The sequence below is a fragment of the Microtus oregoni genome, unplaced genomic scaffold (assembly GCF_018167655.1).
Source record: "Microtus oregoni isolate MIOR12 unplaced genomic scaffold, Mior012 000038F_ref0000394, whole genome shotgun sequence".
NCBI lineage: Eukaryota > Metazoa > Chordata > Mammalia > Rodentia > Cricetidae > Microtus > Microtus oregoni.
In genome coordinates, this window is record NW_024543097.1 from 17,587,224 (window position 1) to 17,594,652 (window position 7,429).

The 7,429-nt window shown below is 36.4% G+C and overlaps 1 pseudogene; it reads right to left on the reverse strand.

The window, feature by feature from the left end:
- Nucleotides 1–1,801: 1,801 nt before the first annotated feature.
- Nucleotides 1,802–2,122, reverse strand: LOC121433518 (annotated as a pseudogene).
- Nucleotides 2,123–7,429: the final 5,307 nt, after the last annotated feature.

A 7,429-nucleotide genomic window follows, 5' to 3' on the forward strand; every position in this document is an offset into this window, starting at 1 on the left:
CTACATGGACAATGGTGACCATGGACTTCTGATCCTCATGCTTTTATCTCTCAAGTACTAGAAATTTAGATATACAGCATCCTTTTAAATTTAAAAAGAACATTAAATTGTTTAAATTGAGGTATGTACATCATTTTCTTCAAATTTATCTTAAACTACAATGTAACTCATTCAAGGAACAGAAATATAGTAGGATTCTGTAATAGACACCACCTAGGCATGATACACCTACTATATTAGCAGTCTCTATTCAAAATGTCAATGCAACTTATAAAGAAATATTTACAGTTCTTTTCCCAATCAGTATCAACTGGAAAAATATTAAGAGTCACATGGACTTCTATTTGTCTGAGATTGTTTTGTGTCTCAGTCACGTCCCAGTCTGGGATAGAAAGCAAGCTTATATGGCTGAGTAACCTTGACAAATATTAATTTTTATAGCATGTATATAACTTTCTTTTTTTCCCAAAGTCTGAATGAGAAGGCAAACAGTATTTTCTAGATCAGTAGGGTGCCTATGGTGAAGTGACAGGAGCAGCTGCCTCCGCTCCAGGAATACCACATGTTGACGATGTAGTTGCAATGTCGGCAAATGAATGTTAACTCATCCCAAACTCAGAGAAGACCTGCTGATGCACTAAGTCTCATTTTGGTTTTTTCTTTTATTCTATAAAAACATTTTAAGATTTATCCCTCCAAAACACCTTTATTTAATTCACCAAGATGCGGTGATAATGTGGAATTATCAGTTTTTTTTTTTCCGTTTCATGTTCTCTCCCTCCTTCCTCTAATTTGGAATTATTCTATTCATATTTAGTTCTGTAAAGCAAATCTCCAGTGGAGCTTTAAGTTTGTAATGTTTTACTACTTTATTTATTTATGTGGGTTATCATCTTCCTTGTCAATTAATTCATTTTTATAAACTAAAATATCAGTATTATTTGTGACATTATGGTGGCTATCATTTATTTCTCAATCATTCATTGTAATGTACTGTAGTTTTGTGAGAAATAATACCTATATCTGTTCTTAGTGGCCTTTTTGCTTTGAATAATCAAAAATCCTAGGGTATCTCAGAATTCTCATCTTTTTATTTTGAATCACTTTCCCAAATATGTTCCTATATAACCATATTTAACTACTGCTCCTTAACATTTTGTGTATTTCTTTAATCTTCCAACAGTCATTTTACTGAAACTGGTGCATAAAGTTAATAAAAAATTGTGTTTCAAAGTTCACAGGTTGTGTTGGTTTGCTTCATTGTTTCCGTGTTTTGTTATTCCTCTTCCCTTTTTGCTGACTCCCTGGAACTTGGTCCTTCACGGAGGCAGCTCATGGCAGGTTTCCTTCTGTTTGTAAGAGAGTACTCTCCTATTTTTCTCTTCTCCTTAGTCTCTTGGTTTCTGTTTGTATTACTGTCACTCAAATGTGCACTTCCTGTTTGTACTACTGTCACTCAAATGTGTACTTCCTTTAATTCATGAGGAACTGCAGAGTTCTCTGTTTACACTGACTTTTAAAAATATCCATATCTGAAACATTAAACAATGACTCAAGACATGAAATCCCCTTCTGTTAAATTCCTACGTGAGAATACAAGTTTCTGAGAGTTCATCTAACTTTTGTGTCAAATTCATTTTGCCTTGATGATCTTTCTCTCATAGGGCAGCACATGTTCTACATTATTTATACCCTTACCTGCATAATATTAAACATACGTATACCCTCATTTTTATACTGAGTCTTTTTTTTTTTTTTGAGTGAAAGCTCATGATTTTATTGTCTTTATAACAAGGTCAGCTTAGAACTGGATCACTTGGCCCTTTCTCTTCTTATCACCACCCAGTTCAAAATGCTTGCATCTCTTAATAGCCAGCATCCTCTTAGATCTGCAGTTGGGCTCCACACATTCCAGTCTCAACACAATCTTCTTTGTAGTTTTTGCCTTTTTGCGGAAAATAGGCTTAGTCTGGCCACCATAGCCACTCTATTTCCTGTCGTAACGCCGCTTTCCCTGGGCATACAAAGAATCTTTGCCCTTCTTGTACTGGGTCACTTTATGAGGTTGGTGTTTGCCACATTTCTTGCAGAATGTACGGCGGGTCTTAGGAACGTTCACCATGTTGGCGGGTGCGATATTGGCACCTATACTGAGTCTTAAAACAACATTTATATGTTTAGATGTCCTTTACAAATAGCTAAGAATGCTTCCACAATTGATTTTCATTAAGGTCCGACCAAAAAATCTGTACTTTTGTTTAGATATTGATAAGTCCCACAGAGAGCAGAGTAGTCTTGTATTTACAGTTGTATTTTCATTTTCCACTTAAAAATTGAAAGTACTCTGGGAAATGAGTCGGTGGTGGAGTAGCACATTCACAGTGAAAAACTAGAGGAGAGTAAAAACTCCATTCGTCTTTATTATTTTAAGCCCATTTGGCACTTTTAAAATCCAATGTGCCCTGAAAAAGAAACAGAAAACTCATAGCCAAAATTTAAAATGCCTTCTAAAAACAGGAGAGGAAGAAAAGAATGTATTGAGTTTCTTTGTGTAAAACTCATAGCCTTAGTTTCATGGGAAAACTGCCATTTTCCACCAAGATGCCCTATACTATGAAGGGTTGCCATTTAAAGAACAACCAGGAAGCTATTCAATGAAAGGGAATTGTTAAGGATAGGGTTCGTGCTGCATTCCAATCACGTTCTTTTCAAACCCTGGCTTTATGGATTTTAAAGCAACCCTGAGGGGGCACTCTTTTTCTTTTGTCCCCCTGAAATATCATCATTAAACTCCTCTAAAAAATGGTCTCTGATATGATTCCGCTTTCCAGCTGAGGCGACGTTTTCTATAAGTAATAACAAAACAGCTGAACTGAAGTAAAAGCAAACTGGGCAGATAGGGATATCAATCCTGATGGGACCAAAGCAAGCCCTCTGTTAACTTCTGAAGTACCTGAACTTTTCTGAACCAGTTGGTTTTGACTGAAATCGTACATGTTCTTTTACTTTTGAATCTGTGCCAGAGGGGGCTGCCATGGTAGACTTCTCTAGCGATTTTTCTTCTCTTTTTTTCAGAAGAATTTAAGACGGGAGATGTCAATGTGTGTGTTTAAGCGTAAAAGTGATCATTTTTTAACCACTGGTGGGAAAGTAGTTCGCCAGTGGGGAGCTAAGTGTTGAAATCTGGCATTAATCCAGTGCAGTTGGACCAATAGATCACAGATAACTATACAGTGTAGGCCGGTGAGTTCTCTTGCTTAAAATGAAAAAGAGAAAAGAAATGGAGAGTATTGAGAGGCAAGACAGGAGATTTCTCAAAAGGTGCAGTACACTGCTCTATTGACTTAAGCCAGCCACAAGGAAATCTTAAAACAATTTAGAGAATAGAGTGCCACTACCTCAATGAAGATCAGTCTTCATAACAGAGGAGGCCCGGGAATATTCCAGTATGAAATATTGTCAGGCCTGTGTGTGTTTACCTTCAGGCTCCAGCAGGCACTAAATCACATTCAAAAAGTTAGCTGAATTTAAGCTGAGCAGGCTGCTTATGTCACCACAAAAGTGACACCACCAGAAATGGAAAAGGAAGTCAAAGTAAGTAAATTCTCTTAGGAGAGAATTAATAAAGAAACAGAAATCCAATTCTTCTACTGGGATTGTGGTAAGCTACTCTTCTGTTCAAGGCTAAAATTCAGAACTACCTTGGCCCCAGATTTGGCCACTAATGTTAGATGTAAAAATTCAATGGATCAAAACCATCATTAAAGTAAGTCTGATATTTTCCTTTTATGGGTGCAAGAGGGCCCAATGGAGACAGTGTTTACACCAAAGAAGAACAGACTTTACCCTCAACCCCAACTAAGCAGGAATAACTGTCCTTGGTGGTACATGGACCTGGGGAAATGCCTGGAAAGCTACCCAATCGAGAAATAGACACAAATGGGATGCAAATACAGCAAATACAAATAATACAAATGGTTACTGCCACTCAGCTGTTCACTGTGGACAAAATGGCCCAAAGCAACATTAGTTACGAAAAAAGAGGTGCTTGGATATGAAGCTTCTGGGGCAGTCGTAAAATTAAGAGCATTTGTGAAGTATCTAAAACCATGTGATCATGTTGTCATCGAGCTGGTTCAGGGTTCAGATGAATTCTTTACTGTACAGTCTGTTGCAGTCAGTCCACAATGGAAGATGATGGGAATATGGGTTCTACAATCATAGTGCTGAATTCTGCTACAAACTTTGTGACAGTGGTCATTGTGGAAGGGGCTCTGATTGGAGGCATTCTCTGTGAGGATCATTGCCTGACTTAGGGGTATGTTCATTCTGAGCATATGAGGCTAAGTGGAAATTGTCATCCCTGGATACAAAACCTAATTTGAAATGGTAATAACAATTAGTATAAATCATAAGTAGTAGAGAGCATTAAAATAAAACAAGACGAAAAATTAGCCATTGGAATTTTGAAAAAAAGGCTACCATAAAAGATGTTTCATCTGAAAAATTTTAGTTATATTTAACTATAATAAGAAATAAAGGAGCAAGTGCTAGTGAGTTTGTTGTGAAGGTCAGAGCACTTACTTCTTTTTCAGAGAACCAGAGTTCAATCCCAAGATACATGTGTGTCTCCCTTCAACGTTATCCCAACTGACTTCTATTGACCTCTACAAGCAATGCATACATGTGGTTCATATACACATACAGTTCATGCATAAGACCTATTTTAAAATATAAGTAATAATATGGTCATTATATGTAAAATTTACATTTTCCATAGACATCCTTCATTAGATACAAGAAATAATGTTTTATTACCAGTTTTCTCTAATGGAACCTCACTGAGCATATTAACCTCTTCTTAGGGGTGGCTTCATTCCCACAAGTATTTGGCCAACAAAAAAATCATACTCAATGGAAATTTTATAGACATTTTGTCTCATTTTACTTTGTTTCAGTCACTTTAACTAACCAAACATATATCTCATGCCTGTAAATACAAGCTAAGTTTAATATTAATCTTTGTGCTGTTTGTTGGCTTCCTAGTGAAAGAGAGACACTGATTAGTAGACTAATTTATTCTAATTCAAAATGAACCTCTAAGTCTGTATAGAATTTGGGCATATAAAAGCTCTGCTACGTAAAGCACACTATTTTTCAATAGAATATATACATGATGTTAGATTCCCATCTATATGCTGTGAATATGTTTTATTACCACTGATTAATAAAGCAACTGTTTCAGCCAATGACTTGGCAGAGTAAAACCAGGAGAGAAATCCAAACAGAGATATATAGAGAGAGTAGCTGCAGTACGAAACATCATGTAGCTGCTGAAGAAGACAGACATCAGCACCTTACCAGTAGACCAAAGCCTCAGGGCAATACACAAATAAATATAAATGAGTTAATTTAAAATGTAAGAGCTAGCTAGAAATACGCTAGGGTCATCAGACAAACAGTGTTATAGTTAATATAATTTCTTTGGGTCTGGGTGGTAAGGAACAAACAAGTAGTCTTCACTTGTATAATGTTGCCAACATGAGCAAACTACATCTCCATGAAAACTGAGAAAGCGTGGGGAGAAATTCTAGACACAAAAGAACAAAGTTAAGCATAGTTTCTTGGTAGCAACATTTTCTTGGATGGGCTCTGTTTGCTAGAGGCAAGAAGTGATGTGATTCATTTAAGAAAAAGCTTCCTGACTCAGCATTAGCAGCAAAAATTGCATGTCTTCATTAAGAGACAGTGCTGGCAGCACTAACTCTGGCTTTTTTGAGAGGTTCCATGCATAAATGGGGTTTGTGAGCAGTGTTCTATTAGTTGCTTAATGGTGACATAGACCTTCTGCATCCCTAGAACTGGGGTGGTGAGCTTGGTTCTCAAAGGCAGTGAATTTACCTCCACCATGTTGGACAAAGGGGAGCCAACAGGCAGGACTGCAGAGTTGGTCCTAGCCATTCCAGCTTAGCATTATTTTTAAAAGTCACTCCTAGTCAGATTCGTAATAAAGACAGATTCAGACAAAAAAAGACCTCTAAATGGGTCACAGTGTTGGATAAATGTGCAAGGGCTTAAGAGAAAGAGAAGAAAAAATACAGATAGTCAAAGATTAAAGGAGTAAAGATAATGAAATAAACATTAAAAAATAATAGAGTTTAAAAAGTCACATGATGGGAAATACACAGAGAGTCTGGATTATGTATATTATTGTGGTTTTTTTGAATTTTTTGACTTCAGAGAGACATTTGATTCTGGGGATTGGTAAATTATCCAACATAAAGATGACAACTATCTTGTTTTCAAAATTCGGGTCTAAGGATATGTTGCTTTGGAAAAGAGGTTCTCTTTTGTTTCCAAACAAAAGAGATTCATTCCAGGCTATGTAGTTTGATGGAACAAGACCCCCTGAAAGGTCTTCATGAACACTAAAAATATCCAACAAACAGCAGGAAGAAGTTTGTAGAAAACAATGCCAAAATTCCCAAAATAATTGTTTCTAATTATTTATTTTCATTTAAAGGAGTTAATTATAAATGGTTAAATGGTCACAGTCAATTTCTTTTTTATAAAGGAGGGGGGCATGTTATAAAGATGAACATTTTGCATTGGTATAGATCTTAGTCTACTGATATAAATTTAAGGTCAATTTGTTACATTGTGTATATGTATTTCTGCTCATGTTTATGGTACTATGTTGATACAGCTCATTTAAAAATATAATGCATAATTAAAATTATGGATTAATAGTCATCCATAATTGTCAAATTTGTAGTAATGTTAGTTGGGTTTTCTAGATATATTGAAATATATTTCACTTAGATAGACAATCTTCAACACTTCACAGACCTACAGAATATGGCATTTAAAAGGTTTTAAGAATGTAGACCGGGGGCTGGAGAGATGGCTCAGAGGTTAAGAGCATTGCCTGCTCTTCCAAAGGTCCTGAGTTCAATTCCCGGCAACCACATGGTGGCTCACAACCATCTGTAATGAGGTCTGGTGCCCTCTACTTGCCTGCAGGCATACACACAGAATATTGTATACATAATAAATAAATAAATAAATAAATAAATAAATAAATAAAAGAATGTAGACCTTTCTCAAGAGTGAGGCATGTCTGCTTCTGGCAGCGCCTATTACTTCAGAGAGATTGTGGGCATTAAAGAAACTTGTTAGGAAATTTGCCTTCAATGTGACAAGGCTAGCCATTTGGTCAAGAAACTGCTCTTACCTGAACCGTGATAATATGCTGTATGAACTGTACATGCAGGAACCACAGAAAAGTAACTGATTGCTGAACCTTCCAAAAGATGGGATCTTCCTTCAGGGTTCCTGCTTCTCAGAAGAAAGTGCCAGACATTCTTCCAGGAACAGAAGAAAGTGTCTGGGAAAACTGCAAATACAGGCAAAGCAATCTTTCAAATTT